The following is a 22,311-nucleotide window of genomic DNA, read 5'->3' on the forward strand; positions in this document are numbered from 1 at the left end:
AGAGCCGACAAGCTCTCGGCCAGAGAATGATACTGATTTTGACATGACACAACCAAAGTGGTTGAAACCTAATTCACCAACAACAGAGTTTCCTGCTTTTCTAATTATGCACTCACTTTCAGACCAACCTGTCAGCAAGTTACCTCCTTTCCTCATCCAGAAAAACCTGGAGAGTATTGCTGGATCTCCTAAGACTGTTAAAAGGCTACAATCTGGAGACCTACTATTAGAAACAGCAAACCGTAGACATTCAGAGAAACTTTTACAGCTGACAAATTTTGCAGGTATACCAGTTAGTGTATCTCCCCATAAAACACTAAATACATCTAAAGGTGTGATATCTAGCTGGGATCTGTTGAATGTGACGGAGGACGAAATAACTCGAGAACTTCATGATCAAAATGTTATTGGGGCTAAAATAATCATGATTAAAAAAGACAATAACCTTACACCCATTAGGAATATTATCCTTACATTTAATTCCCCATCATCAGTGAAAGCTGGTTATCTTCTTTGCCGTATTCGTCCATACATACATACCCAATCCTTTGAGATTTTACAAGTGCCAAAAGTATGGCCACTCAAACGACATGCAGAGGAAACCCAGTATGTCCCAACTGTGCATCTTCTGATCATACACAATCTGAATGTTTGGCGACAGAAACGACTTGCCGCAACCATCCTGCATACTCAAAAACGTGTGACAGATGGAAGATAGAGAAAAAAATTGTTAAATATAAGGTTGAGAACAAGGTAACCTATCAAGAAGCGAGAAAAATAATTGCTCCTACTATGCCCAAACATGCCTATGCTAATATTACACAAAAACAACAAACTGTGTCCCCCCAAACTGAAGTTACAGCCCCTTAAACATATCAATCTCCAACTGGGCTTGAGCTGTCCTCTCTCAGCAATAGTCCAGTGTCCCTAAGCAATCAGACCAGGCAAGTAACACACCTCTTACAGTAATGGTGATTAGGAGGGCGCTGACTCTCTTTAGAAAATACAGCTGCGAGTTACAGGCTCCGAAAAAAACGATAAGTTTTTGCTTATTATTTACATAATTGTTATTTTATATTGTACTTAATACGTTGTCTTATAGTTCTAATTACGCTGGTTATTTTTATTTTTATTTGTATAAACTGTTTTTGTAGATATACGTAATACTTTATAAAACCGTTATTTCATTCGAATATTGCATGCATTGTTTTGTATATAGTGATCGGGAATTCAAATTTTTAATTGAGGTAGTTAGGTAGCTCTAACGTATAATTATAGAAACAGTAATATGCTTCACTGTTTCTATTAGATAGCATAGTATTGACATTTAATTTAATTTAATTTATTGATCTTATTAATTTAAAATATCATGCCCCAAACTAGAGTAGCAAAGCAATGGGCACAAAGTGGCAGGAGTGCTGTGACTCGGGGGAGAACTGAGGGGGGACGATTCTCCAACGCATCACAGCCTTAAAAAATGTGCAACTTGTGAAATGTTTGCCGAACTATCTGGAACGGAACATGATATTGCCATGGGGGATGTCTTTGTGTGTGCGCGATGTAAGGAGTGTAAGGAAATCAGGCGACAACTCAGTGTTGTTATGTGCCTATATGAGAGTTTGAAGGACAGGGTGGATGCCCTCGAAAGATCTAAATTGAGGGGCCCATCAGGCTCTCAGCTGCCCACATCAACGCCAGAGCTTGCACTTGGTCATCACGCGACACAGCGGCAACCCAAGGCAGATTGCGCTGGTCCTAAAGGAACTAGTAGTTGTTGGTGACTCTATTGTCAGGGAAATGGGAAACATCCTTTGTAGAAAGGATAGATGGAACAGGACCAGGGTATGTCTGCCAGGGGCAAAGGTTGATGACGTTGTAGAACAGATATCATCTTTTAAGGGCACAAAAGGTGATATAGTTGTACACGTTGGCACTAATGATATTAAGAGTAGGAGACCAGCAGAATTACTTAACAAGTACAGGTCACTGATGAAAAAAAGCCGTGAATTAGGGTTGAATTTGAAAGTGTCTGCAATTCTGCCAAGACACGATAGGAGGGAGTATATGATGAGAGCCTTGTCAATCAATTCGGCCCTGGAAAGATTGTGCAAGGCTCAAGGGGTAGAATTTTTTTCAGCCTGGACTGTACTTGTTAACAGGAGAGATTGCTTCTACAGGGATGGGATACACTTAAATAGAAAGGGTGCAAGAATATTTGCTGATGCTATCGAGGCAGTGTTAGGAGGGTTGGAAAACTGATAGCTTGGGGGGATACAAGGACTAATAGTTTAACAGTAGCCGTAGGCAGAGGTGAAGGTGATTCTTGCACAACTTCTATTAGAATAAGTAGCGACCTGGAGCGAGGGGGTGTTGGGGGTTTCAGGGACGGATGTCAGTCATCGTGAAACAGGTGGGTATATGGGATGTGTTAGAGTGGCTGGGAATAGGAATAGGTGCAAGTATACTTGCATGTATACCAATGCTAGAAGTATAGTAAATAAATTTGATGAATTTGAAGTGTTGGTCAAGACATCAAAGGGGGATATTGTTGCGATATTAGAGACGTGGTGTCACACAGATATAAGGAATGCCGAACTGGAATTTGGGGAGTACAATGTGTACAGAAAGGATAGACAGGATAGGAAGGGAGGAGGGGTTATGCTGTTAATAAAGAAAAACATAAAATCAAAAGAAGTGCATTCAGTTGATATAGATGAACAGTGCACTGTTGAGTCAGTTTGGTGTGACATAAGCACTGCGAAAGCAAAAATTAGACTAGGAGTGTGTTATAGGCCTAATGACTCGAATGAGTACAATGAACAATTGTACAGAGAAATAGAGTGGGCTAGTAAATCGGAATGTCTTATAATGGGGGATTTAACTTCCCAGATATTGACTGGAACTTGTGGGTTGGTCACTCACACACTAGTCAGACTTTTGTGGATTCATTGGATGATTGTTTTCTGCAGCAGCATGTTCGAGAGGCAACCGGAGAAAGTAATACTCTTGATCTGGTTATCAGCAGTGATCATTCATGTATTAGGAATTTGCAGATAAAAGAACCACTAGGTGGTAGTGATCACAGTGTACTGACGTGGGATTTACTTAAAGATTTAATTACCATCAGGGGTAAAGGAAAGGGTTTTTGCTTCCGTAAAGGCGAATACAGTGGTCTCCGACAGTTTTTAAATTCTGTACAGTGGGATCAACTGACGATGTTACCAACAGTAAATTCTAAGTGGGAATTTACTGTTGGTAACATTCAAGGAATTAATCGTGGAAGCTACTAAAAGTTTCATACCTATTAAGAAATATTGTTCAAGGTTTAGGCCTAAATGGTTATTTAATGAACTAATGAGACTCGTAACAGAGAAGAAAAATGCATGGGATGCATATAAATTATCAAGCGACTCAGAAGCCTATGGCAGATATAAGTTAATCTGTAATCAGGTCACAAAGGAGGTTCGGCAGGCGAAGGCAGATTACGAGAAATCCTTGGCAAAAGATGCTAAGAAAAACAGCAAGGATTTCTTTACTTATATAAACTCTAAAAGGAAGGGGATGGATCTGATTGGTCCACTTGACATCGACTGTTGATGTTCCTGCTCAGATAGCAAACAAACTGAATGAGTATTTTGCATCTACATTCACACATGAGGAGTTATTAAGGTTTGAAAATGGCAGAAGGTTATCAAATTGTAGCAGGGTGCTTAATGATTTTGTAATAACTGAGAGCAAAGTGGAAGAGAAATTGTTGAAGTTAAACGTAAGAAACGCACCTGGGATGGATGGGATCTATCCAGTTATATTAAAGGAGGCGGCAAAGCAACTAAGCGAACCCTTAGCCATAATTATGAGAGCATCCTTGGACTCAGGGGAGGTTCCCACGGACTGGAGATGTGCAAATGTATCCCCAATTCACAAAGGGGGATCAAAGGGTGACACGAGTAATTACAGACCAGTTAGTTTAACTTCTGTTCCGGGTAAAATAATGGAGTCGCTGGTTAAAGATGCATTGCAGGATCATCTAGACAAGACTGCAGCAATAATTCAGACACAGCATGGGTTTGTTAAGGGAAAGTCTTGTCTGACAAATTTGATAGGATATTATGATGTGGTTACAAAGGAACTGGATGCAAAAAATAATTTTGATATCATATATTTGGATTTCAGGAAAGCTTTTGACACTGTTGCGCATGGAAGACTATTGTACAAATTGGAGCAGAATGGTATTAAGGGTAAGTTGCCACAATGGATAAAAGGATGGTTAAGTGGGAGAAGACAGAGGGTGGTAATCAATGGGTGCTACTCTTCTTGGACTAATGTTATTAGTGGAGTCCCACAGGGTTCGGTGTTAGGTCCACCGTTGTTTTGTATATTTATCAATGATATTGATGAAGGTATATCAGGCTTAATGTCGAAGTTTGCAGATGATACAAAGGTTGGCAGGGTTGTTAATGACAGTAATGGCAGTGTGCTACTGCAGCAGGATCTAGATAATTTGGGCAGATGGGCTAAGAAGTGGCAACTGAAGTTTAACCTTGACAAATGCAAAGTACTGCATATGGGTAGAAGTAACCCCAGAGAAACGTACCAACTGTGTGGTACTACACTTAAGGTGGTAGAAAATGAAAAAGACCTGGGAGTAATTGTGCAGTCAGATATGAAGTTCTCTGAGCAATGTAGACAGGCTGCCAGGGCAGGTCATGGGGTTTTGTCAATGATATATAGGAATTTTGCTAGCAGGGAAAAGGAGGTGATTATCCCTCTGTACAAAGGGTACTAGGAAAGTTTTGCAATACAGCTTTGTTTATTTAATTTTTTCAAAGTAATTTCCTCTACATTCAATACACCTCTCCATCCTCCGAAACCAATCTTTAAACCAGTTCTGCCAAGTTTCACTAGGGAGTAAAGCACACTCGTTGTCCCAAACCCGTAGAAGGTCCTCATCACTGGAAAACCGCCTCCCTTTTAGCTTCATTTTCACATGCGGGAACAGTACAAAGTCGCAGGGAGCAAGGTCTGGACTGTAGGGAGGGTGCTCGAGAAGTTTCAGTCCTTTCGTGGTCAAATATTCGGTGCAGGCTTTGGCGCGGTGAGCTTTAGCATTATTGTGATGGAGGTACCAGGTGTCCATTCTTGACTTTGGCCGCAGGTTCTTCATAGATCCAATGACTTTAGGCAGGCATTGTTCAGTATACCACTTAGCTGTGACTGTCTTCTGCGTGTCCAAAACGAGACGTTCCACAATTCCACTCGATTTGAAAAATACAGCCATCATTTTCTTCTTTACAGATCGGGATTTTCTGACAATTACGGGTGTGTCGTCATCATCAAAGACCCAAACTTTGTTTTGAGCCTTGGTCGGCAGATCGTAATAGTACAGCCAAGTCTCGTTACCTGTCACAATGTTGTTCACATACCGAGATTGTCCCTTATCAAACTTTTTTAACATCTCCCGGCACCAAGTCACACGTCGTGTCATCTGCTCTTCAGTCAGTTGATGCGGCACCCAGAGAGAACAAAGTTTCTTCACGTGCAAATGATCTTGCAGAATCGAACGAATTGCTGGTGCATTTAGGCCCAAAGTATCCTCTATCTGTTGGTAGGTCACTCGCCTGTTTTCGTCAAGCATTTTCCTCACAGGAGTAACGTTTTCCTCCGTAACTGACGTTCCCGGCCTCTCAGAATCTCCAGAGTGAAATTTCCCCTTTGGAATTCTCTATACCACCTGAATATCGTTGTACGATGTGGACAATCATCATCTAGTGCAAGAGTCATTTCTTCTAAGCACTGGTCTGTGGTTAAACCACGCAGGAAATTATACCGCAAAACTGTCCTTATCTCATTTCGTGACCACGATGCCATCGCAAGCACTTTACACTCTCACTACTAATGAATAACTGAGCCCATCGACTTGGCGCGGCGGCTACGATGCACGTATTAACATGTCTCAACATGCAGCAACAAGCAGCTTCCTGTGATTCATTGTTGCGTCATATTGCAAAACTTTCCTAGTACCCTTTGTATAAGGCAATGGTCAGGCCACGCCTTGAGTACTGCGTACAGGTCTGCAGGCCTCATTTTAGGAAGGATTTAGATTTACTTGAGCGTGTACAGAGAAGGGCAACAAGATTGGTGAGGGGAATGAAGGGATCCTCTTACCAAGAGAGGCTTAAGTTCTGCAAATTGCAGTGGCTGGAGACTAGGCACCTGCGCGGTGATCTGATGAGGTATATAAGGCCTTGAATGGGTTGAGCACGCTGAATTCTGATGGGATCCTTCCACTTGTTCAGATGTAGAATAGATGTGCGGAAATATGCCTTTAGCCAGCGGGTGGTTAATTGCTGGAACAAACTTCCATTTGTCGTTGTGGAAGTTGATAGGTTGAATAAATTTAAGGAGGAACTGGACAGGCATTTGGAGGGAATGGTGTGATTTTTTTTTTTTTTTTTTTTGTCTGATGCTGCATAAGCTCATACATTTGCTTTCTTGCATCACATGCCACTACTACTACTACTACTTCTACATGTCCTTCCCCACCAGTGATTGCTACTGCATCACATAGTAAAAGTTGCATACAAAAAGTTTCAAAAAAAAAAATAAATAATAATGATCAAGACACCTCCATGGATACTAATTACTCATCCAACCAGGAAGATCCGATTTCAGAAATATATGTGGAGGAAGAAATGGACATTGGTCAGTCTACATTTTCAAAAAAAGACAAAAAAAAAATCTGACCGACATAAAACTACCATACTGAAAAAGCAGTCAGATACAGCTCCTTGTTCTCATCAAGTAATGCCTTATATTTTACAGTGGAATTGTGGAGGACTTTGTAGCAATATCAACGATATTCATTACCTTATTCTTCGCTACTCTCCAATGGGTTTCTGCTTGGAAGAAACCTATTTAACTTCCCAAATTTTCACCTCTGTAAAGAACTATTCTATATATCGAAAAGATCGCAATACATCAAATGCTGCCCGTGGTGGTGTGGTGTGGCCATCTTGATCAACTCGCAGATCCCAGCAAAGCAAATTGTTCTTCAAACAGAAATTGAAGCTGTCGCTGTACGATAATGATAAAACTAGTTTCAATCTATCTTCCACCAAATCATACCTTCTCTTACCAAGATCTGGAAAACCTTCCACTGCAGTTACCTTCCCCTATCTGTCTGTTGGGGGATTTCAATGGTCACCATCCTTTATGGGGATCTTCAAAATTAGATACACATGGCCGACTGATTGAAACTTTTCTAGATAGGCAAAATCTTACCATTCCTAATACAGGTGAACCTATGTACGTGCAATTGCCAACGTGCAATTGCCAACTGAACAAACTTCTGCAATTGACCTCTTAATATGCTTCCTGGTACTGTTTTCATTCATGGAATGGTCTGTTATGAATGATCCCATGGGCAGCGATCATTTCCCAATTATTTGTAATTTGCTTACTGCACAACCACCATTAGCCAAACCCTGCCAGAAATGGAAATTTTCTCGTGCCAACTGGGTGAAATTTCAGTCAGCAATTAAACTGAATGAGGAAATTATCCGATTACAACCCATAGATGAAGTGACAGAATATATCACATCCCCATTTTTATCAGCTGCTAAAAACTCAATCCCATTGACGAATCCCGTGGCCCGGCGTCGTTTTAACTACTGGTGGACGATTAATGCACGAAAACAGAGGGAAAAAAATAAAGCGTGGAATTTATTCAGACAATCCCCAGCCACAGCTAATCTCATCAACTATAAGAAAGGCGCCTCCGTAGCCAGGTGGGAAGGAGCAGCAGTGCATAGCACACGCTTCTTGATTAGACCGGGGTTCGAGCCCGTCACCACCAAATACGGAGGATGCGGAAAGGTCATTCAGGGAATGACCACCGCATATCCCGGAGCAATATGGCCTTAGTTGCTAATGCTCCTAAAAACCAAATAACAACAACAACAACTATAAGAAACTAAGGGCAAGCGCATATCTCATTGAAAAACAAGCCAAGAAGGACTCCTGGACTCGATTTGAATAGAAACACTGACTAAAAATTAATATGGAAGAAAATTAGACAGCTTTCTGGAAAGTTTCCAACAATCCCTTCCTGGAATGGGCAACAACTCTCTGCTCCTCTGACTATAGCAAATGCCTTGGGCAAAACGTTTGCTCAAGTCTCAGTTACATCAAGCTATTCCCCGGAATTCCAGAAAATCAAGAACATCACTGAACAGTGACCCATCAACTTTCTCACATCTGTAATCTTACCATATAACCAGCCTCTTCGGTAATTGGAACTTCTACAAGCCATTAGAACAGCATGCAGCAGGGCCCGATAGAATATATTACATCATGTTACAGCACCTTGATGACAAACAATTGCAGCTGCTGCTGTTATTTTATAATCAAACATTTCTGGAAAACATCTATCCTACGTCTTGGCACCATGCCACAATTTTGGTCTTTTTGAAACCAGTAAAGATTCCTCCAGTCCTTTTAGTTATCAGCCAATTTCCCTTTCCAGTTGCCTCGGTAAAATCCTTGAGAAAATGATCCACAGACAACTCGTTTGGATAATAGAAGACCAAAATTTAATGAGTAATAGTGAACATGGCTTTCGCCAAAACAGGTCTGCCTTAGATCTTATGATCAAGGCTGAGTCCGCGGTTCGCAATACCTTTGTCAGAAATGAACACCTTGTTATGGTCTCCATCGACATAGAGAAGGCATTTGATACCACCTGGCATCACGGCATCCTTAGAGACCTTCATGCCCTCAGTCTACAAGGCAACCTGCTTATATTCATTAAGAACTTTTTATGGAGTCATTCTTATCAAGTACGATATTTTAACTCCCTTTCTACGACATTCTTGCAGGAAGAAGGAGCTCCGCAAGGGTCTGTACTGAGTGCAAATCTTTTTGCCATTAGAATTGACTCCATTACTAAAGAACTTCCAAATACTGTTGAGGCTTACCTTTATGCTGATGATCTTTCTCTTTCTTGCCATTCTCAGAACATGAGATCTCAATTGCAGATATCACGAAATAAAATACAAAAGTGGGCAGTGCTCAATGGCTATCATCTTTCACAACAGAAAACTGTTGCTATACACTTTTGCAATCAATACAGATTACATTCAGATCCTGAACTTCACATATCAGACTTTACCATTCCGATTGGCAACAGCATCAGATTCTTGGGATTAACCCTTGACAAGAAGTTAAACTTCCTTGAACATATTAAATTCGTACGTAATACCTGTCTCAAAAAGCTCAATATACGAAGAGTTTTATCTGCCCTGTCTTGGGGAGCAGATCATACCTCATTGCTTCGACTATATAGAGCATTGATTAGATCACGTTTGGATTATGGTGCTCTAGTCTACGATTGTGCCTGAAAGAGTGTACTACGCTGGCTGGATCCTATACAACACAGTGCATTACGGATTGCACTTGGAGCCTTCAGGACATCTATACATTGAAGCTCATGAACACCCTTTGCACCTCTGCAGAAAAATTTTACTACTGGAGTATGCAGCCAAAAAAAAAAAGTTGCTGTTCCCATCCTATTCACCCATACCTCTTCAATCCTCAACTAACTAATCTCTACAGAAATAAACTAATAAAATAAGGCTAGAAGGTCTACGGCTTTTTGAAATATCAGAGTTGGAAAGTTCCTCTTCACAATAGTCAACAGGTAAATGAATTACTTTCATCCACCTTGAACTACCCCTCCCCAACTTAAATTTGATACTTATTTTCTTCGATGGGGTAAGAATCTTCTACCGACTCTCAACCTGAAACAACTCCATGCAAGTCATATTCAGAGCCATGTTGATTTCCTGCCAATATATACCGATGGGTCCAAATCTCAATCAGCCGTTGGAGCAGCAGTAGTGTTTCCCTCCACTGTTATTTCAGCTTCCCTTCCACCTGAATATAGCAACTTTTCCACAGAACTACATGGAATAAAATTAGCTCTAGAAATTTTGAATCTTTACCTATCTTCAAAATATTTAATTTACACAGACTCTCTCAGCTCAATTAGAGCAATGTAAAATCCATTCCATACGAATCACCCTGTTTTAAACCAAATCAGGAACTTTCTCTTGAAAATTGAACGTCAACAATTAGTGAACTTTTGTTGGATTCCAGCACATTCAGGGATAAAGGGAAATGAACTGGCGGATATATCGGCAAAAAATCCCTCCACATTAAATTTGACCTCTGCTCATATTCCAGCCTCTGACCATGATACCATCATAAAAGCAGCATGCCTTGAACAGTGGAAAGAGCTATGGTACACCTAGACTAATAACAAACTTTTCCAATTGAAACAGGAATCAAAATTTTGACACTCAAGCATCCAACCAACTAGAAGGGAAGAAGTGGTACTTGCACGGGCAAGAATAGGACATACTCACCTGACCCACCTCCATCTACTCACAGGTTATGATGCTCCTCAGTGTCCACACTGCTCAGTACATCTAACAATCAAGCATACTCTAGACAGAACATCAGTCGCTTTCTCTGAATAAACTATAAGAATCAATATCACTAGAGCATATTATATATGCTCTAGTGATATTGGTTCAATACAAACATTAATGAACTTTTCTGTTTTCTGAAAAAAATTGGAATTTATCATCGCTTCTGAATAGTTTCTAAAATGACATTGAAATGCCGTCAGTTCTGAATTATTTCTTAACACATGTCTATGGACAGGTGCACTATAGCCAGTGTAGCTTATGCGACATTAAACACCCATAACACACACACATCTTTTAAAACTTCCATTTCCCCTTCCCCCAAATAATACTCCTGTGTGGTGAACCGCACAGTGTCATTCATAAATTTCTAATAGTTTTTATTTTGTTGTAAATCAGTGTATTTTAGACATAGGTAAACTTGGAAAAAAAAAATTTTGTTTATATTTATTGTACTGAAATTTTCTTCAGAACCATTTTGTTCAAACGAGACACAAAATACTAATAATAAGGAAAGTGGGCAGCCAAACCTAAAAATCATTTTGTTATACTTAAAATTTTCATTAAAACTGTATTTTTTTTAATGTGATTTTATTTATTTCATAATATTCAACAATTATACTTGTCAAGATTCACAAAACATCATAAAGCACAATTATATCCAGACATGTTGCAAGATATTACAAAAATTAAATTTCAGGGCTGTCCATAAATAAAGCAACATATTTCACTGTAAATAACAACACTATTTTAAATATCTATTTTAATTAATGCTATGGAAATTAATTACACAATAGAAAGGTTATATATAGACTTAAAAAAAACTGTTCAATATGGCCACCATTTTGGTCTTTACAAAATTGTAGTCTTTTGGGTACAGAGCGACACACAGTAACAAATAATTCCTCAGAAATTTTCTCAAATTCTTTAACCATTTACTGCTGAAGCTCCAGCAGGAACCTGTTCTTATTACTAAATATATTATCCTTTAAGAATTCCCACAAAAAGTAATCACAGTGCGTTAAATCTGGAGAGTGTGTTGACCATTCAGTTGAACCCCACTGTCTGGTGCCTCCGTAACCAGGTGGGAAGGAGCAGCAGTGCGTAGCACACGCTTCTTGATTAGACCGGGGTTCGAGCCCATCACCACCAAATACAGAGAATGCGGAAAGGTCAGAGAATGACCACTGCATATCCCGGAGCAATATGGCCTTAGTTGCTAATGCTCCTAAAACGCAAATAAAAAACAAACAAACAAACCCCAATGTCCGATCCTTTGATCTCGCACCTTTTCATCTAGCAATTCACAAACAATTTTTGCAAAATAATAAGAGTTTACCATAATATGGTACGTAGAACACTTTCGCATGGTACTCTCCAGAAATTAAAACAAAAAAATTGAAAAACTTACATTAGAGTAAAAAATAATTAAAAACCAATTTAACACAATTAAAAATCAATTTAACGCAATTAAAAATATTAAAAAGAATCTAACGAAAATATTCAAAACGATTTTCCTTCCAGAAGCAGACAATGCTTTTCTACCGTATGTCGTGATCACGGAAAAGAAAATTACCGAATAGGGTTGAACATGAAACTGAAATAATGATTATTTGTCTTCCCGCATGCGCGTAACGGTCCACACATCGGAGATCAAATATGGCCGATGAACATTAACAGAATTCTCTTGTAATTTAATTTCTACGGTTTCTGCAATTAATAGTCTTGTATAATTATGTTGGACATTAAGTATTTTCGCCTCGTTAAATAAAAAGTATGTTTTTCGTCAATAGCATGAAAGGCTAATTCTGACACTGCTGAACGAGAAGCACGAACTAAGGCTTTGTGTTGATTTACACGAATATTCAGAGAAAAACGCATCGAACCTTGGTAAGACAAGTCGCAATCACCGCAAGAAATGTTGTATACCAGGTCATTGATTTGTGTTGCGAATGCGGAAAGAACCGAGCGATTGTTCAGTATAGTGTGTAATTTCCGTATTGGATTGGCCACAATTTTAAAATCGGTATCTTTAAAGAATCTATTGAACTGTTTGTGCCACTGTTCAACATATGGGACAGAAATAAAGTATTTTTTTGATATTACTATTGTTGGTTGGTTTTAGTATTTTGTATCCTATCCTTAGCCTGTACCCTAATTCGGTTTATTGTGGCAAGGGGATAACCCCTGTTTAAGAACCTGCTAGTTAATATTTGTATTTCTGAGCCCAAAGCAGATTCCGTCGTTGAATATTTATAGGTGTTTAGAAATTGATTAAATTCTAATATAATCAATCCTTTGTAGATGAACAGGTGATAGCTATTATATTAAGGCCGCTGTAGCCTAGTGGTCAGGTGCGCGGGTGCATAAGTACACGTGCCTTGAGTGACCGGGGTTCAAGCCCGTGACTGCTGAATACGGTACTGTTTCTTGTATTCTGTGTATCTTGTAAACTCCTCTGACCGTTTGGTTGTCCCGGAGTATAAACAGAAAATTTATTTATTTATAATGTAGAAGCATACCGGTGTTTGTAGGTTTTCGATAGATGCTAAATTGGATTTTATTCGATTCCCGGGTAAGCATGAAATTTAGAAAGTTTAATGACTTTGTATCCATATTCTCCCTTTCAAATGTAAATTTGAGTCTAGAATGAATATAATTAAACGAATGTAAAATGTCTTGGATAGTACTACAATCAGTAATAACTAGAACATAGTCTAAATACCTCCCGTAGTATGAGATACAGGGTCGAAAATGTGTCAAATGTATAGTATCAATTGTTGAGAGATAGATTTCTGACATTAAGCCTCTCAGGTTGAAACCCATTGATAATCCAAAAATTTTTTTGTACACCATGTCTTGAAAGGTGATATAGTTGGCCTCAACTAACAGTTTAATTAAGTGAAAAATTTCCTTAATAGGTAGCTTCGTATAATTAATTGGTATCGAGTTATTATTTAACATATCCCAAATAATATCTAATGTGTATTCAACATTTACATTCGTATTTAACGCAGTAACATCTAGTGAGAATAAATTGTCATTGTCGCCAAGTCTACAGTCTTTAAGATTTTTAAATAATGTATCGTAGTTCTTAATCCCAAATTGCATTACTTGTGTAAAGGGTTTTATAATGCCATATACATGTGTGGCTAAGGATAAAAATGCTGAGTTCCTGTAGGAAACAATAGGTCGAATAGGAAATCCAGTCTTGTGTAATTTTACTTGACCGAAAAGTGCAGGAATATTGTATGTTCTGGCCTTCAATTCCTTTAACTGAGCTATAGTAATATAGTCGTTTTTTTGATACGTGGTTAACGTTTTATTGTATTCATTGACCAAATTGGTAAACAGTGCCAGGTCTACTTCAAGATAAGTGGAGGTATCTGAAACAACTAAATCTAACTTATTGATTTAATTAGGTTTATCTAGTATTACCACTGTATCTCCTTTATCTGCCCTCTGTATAATAATATCTTTATTTTCCCAAGGTTCTCGTAAAGCTGAACCGTCATGTGTATTCAATTTAGGAAGTCGCGTTTCTGCACGTAACTTGCCATACTGGCACAAGCAAGGAATGACTGCAACTCTTGCAGAGCGTGCTTATATAGCTGAAAGTAATGGCTGATGCAATATTACATCATCACTTACACATGTCAATCTTATCTGATGCGATCTGTAAGAAATATTGCCATATACTTACGTTATTCGGACAACAATTACAATTTTAAGAGGTGATGCACTTTCTTCGAACACCAGTCTATACTGTGTTGTGTTGTGTTGTAAAGCAATTATCGCACTGAGTTCAATAACTGCTTTACAACACAAATATCCCTGCTCTCATCCAGTTGAAAAAAGAAATCTGAACACAGTTGATAAATCTCACAACTCTAGCTCCCAGTTGAATAGACAAGAAGCAGTTGTCCTTGCAAGGACACATGCTTTGAGCATTCATCTCAACCATATTCACTTGTTAACAGGTGAGGCTTCTCCTGACAGTCCTCAGTGTCTTTGAACAAAACTGAAACTTACCTTCCTTGACTGTCCCCAAAATAAAGCCTGCTTAACTTCCAAATTTTAAATTCTTTTAATGCAGCATAATTCATTAGAACTTAGTCATATTCTCATCGATAATGCTAATCTGACTGACTTATTTAGTTGTTTAAAACAGATTCATTTATACGAACATTTTTAACACATGCTCAGAAAAAATCCAATATATCACCAGATCCACTGGTGATATATTGGATTATGAGCCAATCTATGAACAAATTCAACAGAGAAGTTGAAACACAAGCAATTGCTCTTGACAACTCTAAGGCTTTTGATTGTGTTTGGCATAAAGTTCTTCTAAACATGCTCCCATCTTAATGATTGCCAACTTGTTTTTATAATTAAGTATCTAGTTTTCTCTCTGCAGGCGATGGAGATGGCTTCTCTGTATTCTAACTTCTCCACTAATGTTGGTATTCTCCCACTGTATTTCCTCTTGTATGTTATTGACCTTCCACTGATTCGAAATCCTTTCTATAGTTTTTACTGATGATAGCACATTGCATTCCATCTTCCAGTTTGAGGATCCTTTGCTATGCACAAGCAGCCTCAACTTCTCAAATATCCACCACGAATTCCTTAAATGTCTCATTGGAGAGAATTTCAGATAATTTTCCAACGGGGCAAGATAACTTAGTTAAATTTTAATCCTTCTAAAACTCAGTCCTGTCTTATATCTTGCAAAAAAAGAGTCTGTTGCTCTTATGCTCATCCCTGATGACATCTGATTTCTAGACAAGATCACATAGAGAATCTTTATCACTCTTAGCATTACTTTTCTTCTAAACAACTACTCACTTTGTACAAGTCTCAAATGTGTCCTATCATGGAATATTGCTCCCAAAACCTTTCTCTAAGGTTTCTAGATTCCATTCAAAGGAAGGCAGTCAAGTCAAGTATATAAACCTCTTAAAAAGTGTCTACACTCTGTCTTATAGAGATTGTTTCTGCTATATACCTTTTCTGTAGGTACTTCCAGGACTACTGTTCTTCTGAATTGGCATGCGTAATTGCCCACTCTGTTCCAAACCAGTCCAAATGTGTGCTGCAACCAGTCAGCATCAATTTACTGTCCAACTCTAAACCCACAGAACCAACTTTTCATCTTCCTCATTTATCTCTTGAACTTCTACTTTCTGGAACAAGCTTCCCTCCCCCATATTTTCTGAAAATTACAATATGCAGAGTCAATCTTCAGTCTTCTCGTGTAATGTAGGTTCTAATGGCTTTTGGGTTTCAGGGTTTCATTTAAAAAAAAAAAAAAAAAAGAGCATTAAGCTCCAATACAATTAACATAATATATTTTGTTATAATGCATCCACCTATGCTATTTTTTTAAGGAAAATTAAGGATAACCACATAGTGGTGATTGGAGGAAGTGGATGCAAATATTGGCAGCAGTAGGTCTTCACAGCTGAAGCCATTGCTCAAGACCAAACAAATATGCTTCTGGACTAAGATTCACTGATATTTTGAAGCGTTTGTGTTTAACTGTTAAATGTTAAGATGGTATTAATAGTGGCAAGTGATGCCGGAAAGTAAGCTTATACAGCATCTTATTTCACTTATCTTGTTCTTCCTTGAATTTATTCAAGCTATCCATTTCCACAATAACAGACAGAAGCTTCTTCTGTCAATTAACTGCCTGTTGGCTGAAGGCAAAGTTCTGCACATTCTGCAACCATCCTTCCTCGATTTGAATTTATATCTCCCCATGTGTATAGTCTGAGCAACAGGAAGAATCCCATCAGCATTGAGTTTGCTCAAGCCATTCAAAGCCTTAAACAACTCAATCTGATAATCTTGCAGGTGCCTAGTCTTCAGATTCTCCAGTTTGCAGACCTGAAGCCTTTCTTGGTAAGAGCATCCCATTGTTCTGTACTCATTCCAGCAGCTCTACATCCTTCCTAAAATGAGGCCTTCAGACCTTTATACAGTACTCAAGACGTGGCCTGACCATTGCCTTATACAATGGGATAATCACCTCCTTATCCCTACTAGCAAAATTCCTGTATATCAATGACCAAATCCCATGAGCTGTCCTAGCACCTGTCTGCACTGTCAGACAGGCTCCAGGACAATTAACTCTAGGTCCTTCTCATTTTCCACTGCCCTGGGTGTACTACCACACAGGTGATATATTACTCTGTGATTACTGCTACACATATACAGTACCTTGTATTTGTCAATATTACCAGTTTCCGTTTCTCAGCCCATTTGCTTAGTTTTTCATGATCTTGTTGAAGCAGCATAACCTTCATTACTGTCATTAACCACCCTGCAAACCTTTGTGTCATCTGCAAACTTAGACATTAAGCCTGATATACTGTAATCAATATCATTAATAAATGCTGCTGCATAAATTGGAACAGTGTGGTGTTAAGGGCAGTTTGCTGCTAGGGATAAAGGGATGGATGAGTGGGAGAAGACAATGAGTGATAACCAGTGGACATTGCTCTCTATGGACTAATATCATTAGTGGGGTCTCCCAAGTGTTGTTTTCTATATTTATCAATGATATTGACGAAGGCATATCAGACTTTATGTCCAAGTTTGCAGATGATACAAGGGTTAAAAAAGGGTGGTTATTGACAGTAATGATGGTATGCTACTGCAATGGGATCTAGAAAAGTTAGGAAGATGGGCTGAGAAATGGCAACTGAAGTTTAACATTGATAAATGAAAATTATTGTGTATGTGTAGCAGTTATCCAAGAGTAATATACTAATTGTGTAGTAGTACTACACTCAGAGCAGTGGAAAATGAAAAAGGCCTGGGGATAATTGTGCAGACAGGCTGCAAGGACAGCTAATGGGGTTCTGTCAATGGTATACAGGATTGCAGTATTTAAGATGTGATTATGCCATCGTTAAGGCAATGGTCAGACCACATCTTGATTATTGCAAGTCTGGAGGCTTCATTTTAGGAATTATGTGAAGCTGCTGTAATGAGTACAGAGAAGGGCGAGATTGGTGAATGGAACAAAGGGGTGCTCTTACCAAGAAAGACTTCAGTTCTGCAAATTGTAGCATTTGGGAAATAGAAAGCAGAGGGGTCGATAGGGAAGGTGACCCCCCATTTTTCGGTGGGGCATGCCCATGCCTCACCAGAGGGAAATAGGGTTGGGAAGGGGATGCGTGTCTCCCACCCACCAGGAATTAGGGTTTTAAAGAGATCCCGCAGGTGCGAGATTTGATAGCCAGGTGGCACTAGTTCTGATGTTATTCCAGTTTTTATCATTTTCAGGAACTTCATCGTTGTGGCACATTTGTATCAAGTCCAGGGTCAGTCCATAGGATTCTTGCTTTGGTCTCTCCCAAGAGGAGTAGCCTTGCACAGGTCTCTTGAGGTTCAAATGGCATGTTTATTTCTTCATGCTGAGGTTATTCCTTTGCTCTTGCTTTGACTCTTTTGTGTCTCTCCTTTATTTTTAATTCGTCCATGACATTTGGTTTCAGATATATCTATTGGGTGTTATTGCCCTGCCGAGGATCAGGTTGCATTGCGATAATTGTTTTCCTTCTTGTGAATAATTGTATTGTGAAGTTACGTAAGCAGGGGTCAAGGTGTGTCATCTGCACCACATGGAGGAAAGCCATCCTTCTGCTTTACCAGGTAATATTAGGTATATTTAAAATTAGCTATATTTAGCTAAATCGGATATAGATGACCGGTGCAATATGACCACTTTGTGTATAGGAGGCTCAGTGATGGAACAAATGTTGTCTTTAGAGAAGTGGTTCCTAATCTTTTGTCACTCAAGTCACACTTTAAGTTAAAAGACGAATATTCATGGCACACCAAAATAATGATTGCCATTGAACTCAATGGAATTTTTCCTAATCTTGTGGTATACTTGGAAAGGGTTGCAGCACGGCAATGTGCCACAGCACTCTGGTTGGGAACCAATGCTCCTTCTACCCTTCCATCGTGCAGTATGACTAATGTCTTTTGAGACTATCTTGGGCATCAAGATGATCCAGTCTTCCTTATGTTCCAAGGCTGCAGCTCTAAAACAGCATTCACAGACCACCGCTAGATAGTCCACCAGACCTTACCTATTGGTAACTCTATATGATGCTTCTGGATCAGCTAGTATATAATCTTGCTGCCTCTGCTCTGCCAGTTAGTGACTGGAGGGAGTTTGAGTGGCATGTAGGCAAGGAGGCATTTCCAAGGCCATATTATGTCAAAGAGCTGAGTATATTCTTGCCATATGTACAACACATACAAAGATTCTATTACTTCATATAACTTGTCCTCCCCCACCTTTTCTTACTAAATATATTGAGCATAGTAATACTAATAGAACAAAGTTATCTGAAAAAAAGATCTGAATCTTCCAAACACTTTCATGTTAATTTAATCATGTGTGGTGAATATGTGGTGTCAATTCCAATCTGAATGATGTACAGTCTGCCAAACCTCCATGTACGTTTTCTGACAGAATCTCAGTTGAACTAGTGGCATAGCTACCATGTAGGCAGGGAAGGCAATTGCCCCCGGGCCCTTTAGGGGCCCAGCATATTTGGCTGTCTCCTCTTTTTGCAATTTTCATTAATTAAGTAGGGACTCGAACATGTTCTTTGCCTCCAGGCCCGAAAAAGGGTAGCTACGCTACTGAGTGCATTCATCACCAAAATACAGTATCTACCATACGGCCAGGAGCACCGCATCTTGGACACCAGGGAGGAATATCAGGCTTCTCCAAACTATGCACTGGCCCTGTTCACAAGACAGAGAGCTCTTATTGCAGCAAACCGCAACCAACCACTGACACAATAAGGAAATTAACAAACCTCAAAGGCAGTCGTCCCACAGAAGACGCCTGGAATCCAGTGGCCTCCGATGATCAAGGCACCAGCAGCTCTGCTGCCAAATGCTATATGGTGATCTAAATGGGGTACCCTAACCTTATTCATCTTTACTTCCCTATCCCTGGCAGGAGGGAGAGGAGACATGCTCTGTTTTCTGCCAACCCATCTCTTCGCCTGGCGAGGCATGGGTTTGATTTGGTAGTTGTTGGCGCATCGGCTTCTGTGGCCATATTGCACCTCCCAAGGTTTTGGCAGTACTTTGATCCAAGCCCGAGGCGGGAATCGAACCCGCGACCTTTGGGTTGCCGGGCAGGTACTTTACCCACTCGGCTAGCCCGGTCGGCGGCGAGGCATGGGTCTGCCTCACTGACCACCTGGGGTCACCTTCTCTATCATCCCCCATACTTCTGCCTTTCACTCTCCCCCCACTCTACCTATATACCCTATCCATGGCAAGGGGAGATAACTTTTCTTCGTCTCCCCCACCTGCCATCCAAACTTCCCTCTGGTGTGGCATAGGCATGCCACACTGCCTAGCAGGGGTCATCTCCTTCAGCCTCCGTAGCCAGGTGGGAAGGAGCAGCAGTGCATAGCATACGCTTCTTGATTAGACCGGGGTTCGAGTCACCACCAAATACGGAGGATGCAGAAAGGTCAGGGAATGACCACCGCATATCCCGGAGCAATATGGCCTTAGTTACTAATGCTCGTAAAAATCAAATAACAACAACAACAACCTCTATCAACCCCTTACTTCTACTTCTACCCCTCCCCAGTCTTCAGCCTCCCCTCCCCTTCCACTATTATCTTTCATCTAACATATAGCCCACACTTCTAAATTTAATAACAACAAAATTCTGCCCGACCTATTACACCTTTTAACACATCTCTCTAGCATTCAACCCCAACCAGCGATTTCCTAACAGCAATCTTATTAAGAATTAACGTAAAATGTGTGGATTTTTTTTTTTTTTTTTTTTTTAGGTCCTAGCCACTGAAATCCCAGGAAACTAGGTGGCAGGACCTGCCAGAGCAACTTGTCATGATTCTGGACACACCCGGCTAGCCTCCACGTGGTGAGGTATAGGCAACGTTCGGCCCCACTAGGGGCCTCGCGGCCAATAAGCCGGACAAACAATGGACATCACACAGCACAGACATGGCCTACACAATTTCAAGTCTCTGGCTTGACACTGTACTGTCCTCGATACAGCGAACACACGCAGAGATAGGAGAAATTCCAGGTGCCGTCTGACACGAACATACCTTATACTGAGCTGAATTATTTATTCACTGTATGATTCCTTTCGCTTCAAAGGTAATACTTGTGCATATGTCCCCTCTGATATTCCCTGTCATTTCAATCTCCTCTTTTTGACCTTCTCTGGTTAAAATCTCTCCACCCCATTCTGTCAGATTCATCTGTTGCTTCTGATGACCCCAACTCCACTAATCACTTGGAACTCTTTGATTCCTCTCTTTTAAGCTTGACTTTCTCCAGTTCAACTTTCCTTTTCCTAGTTACACAGACCCAGCTGGTTGAGATACTGAAACTTTTCCAATTACTAATGGCCCCCTCACATGTTGTTCATTTATCTTCCAGAATACCAGATAATCTTAACAACACACTCTGGATCTTTTTCTCACAAACAACCCTTCCAAGTACATGGTTGAGGTGAGTGTTCCTGTAGGCACTTCAGATAACAACTTGGTGATGGTCTCGTTTCCAATGGAGCCTTATGTTTTTCCAAACTCACTTTGTATGGCATTACAAGATTGTGAAATAGGATGATATGTGATACACCGATGAGCCAAAACATTATGACCACCTGCCTAAGATGATGTTGGTCCTCCACGTACAGCTAAAACAGCTCATACCCAGCAAGGTATGGATGCTACAAGATTTCTAAATGTGTCTTGTGGTATCTGGTACCAACAAGTAATCAGCAGATCCTTTAATTCCTGTAAGGTCTGTGGTTGAGATGCCACAGATCGGAGTTGCTGATCCAACACAAACCACAGATGCTCAATGGGATTGATATCTGTGGAATTTGGAGGCCAGGGCAATACCTGGAAGTCTTCCTCATGTTTCATGAACTGGTCTCAAACAGTCCGGGCAGTGTGGCATGGCACATTATCCTGTTGAAAGATGGCACTGCCAGAGGGCAAGACCATTACCATGAAAGGGTGTACCTGGTCAGCAATGATCTTTAGGTAGGTGGTAGACGTCAGAGTGCCTGACACATGGATGACTGGACCCAGGGTATCCCAGCAGAACATTGCCTAAAACTTGACACCGCCACCACTGGCTTGTTTTCCTCCCATGGTGCATCCAGGTGCCATCACTTCCCCAGGTAAACGATGCACGTGTACCCGGCCATCCACATGGTGCAACAGGAAACACGATTCATCGGACCAGATGACCTTCTTCCAATCACTCAAGATCCAGTTTTGATGCTCGCATGCCCATTATAGCCGCTGTCACCGGTGAACCATGGTTAGCATGGGCACTTGGAGCAGCCTGCAGCTATGCAGCCCCATTTTCAGCAGGGTTCAATGTACTGTGTGTTGTGACACATTACTCCCGTAACCAGCATTCCAATTACTGGTTAGTTGCGCCACACTCGGCCTTCTGTTGCCACATAAGAGCATTCGAGTTGTTGTAGTTGTTATTTGGCTTTTGCTCCGGGATATGCGGTGGTCATTCCCAGACCTTTCCGCATCCTCCATATTTGGTGGTGACGGGCTCGAACCCCGCTCTAAATCAAGAAGCGTGTGCTACGCACTGCTGCTCCTTCCCACCTGGCTACGGAAGCGGCGAGCATTAAGAGAATGCTCTTACGTTAATTCTGTTGCCACATAAGAGCATTCGAGCATCGATGAACTGTGGTTGTCCAACACCTCGCCAGTGGTTCATAGGTTTCCCTCCTCAGACCACTTTTGGTAGGTACTAA

The 22,311-nt window shown here is 40.3% G+C and overlaps 2 protein-coding genes across 2 annotated transcripts in view; one reads left to right on the forward strand and one right to left on the reverse strand.

The window, feature by feature from the left end:
* Positions 1-22,311, forward strand: part of LOC150084658 (uncharacterized) — a 350,037-nt gene that overhangs the window by 321,668 nt on the left and 6,058 nt on the right. The window lies entirely within an intron of this gene.
* The window catches only part of Polr3F (RNA polymerase III subunit F), a 315,200-nt gene that overhangs the window by 1,032 nt on the left and 291,857 nt on the right, over positions 1-22,311 (reverse strand). The gene's annotated exons all lie outside the window — the stretch shown is intronic.

The sequence above is a fragment of the Mastigoproctus giganteus genome, chromosome 6 (genome assembly GCF_048544385.1).
Source record: "Mastigoproctus giganteus isolate SK-2022 chromosome 6, ASM4854438v1, whole genome shotgun sequence".
Taxonomy (NCBI): Eukaryota; Metazoa; Arthropoda; class Arachnida; order Uropygi; family Thelyphonidae; genus Mastigoproctus; species Mastigoproctus giganteus.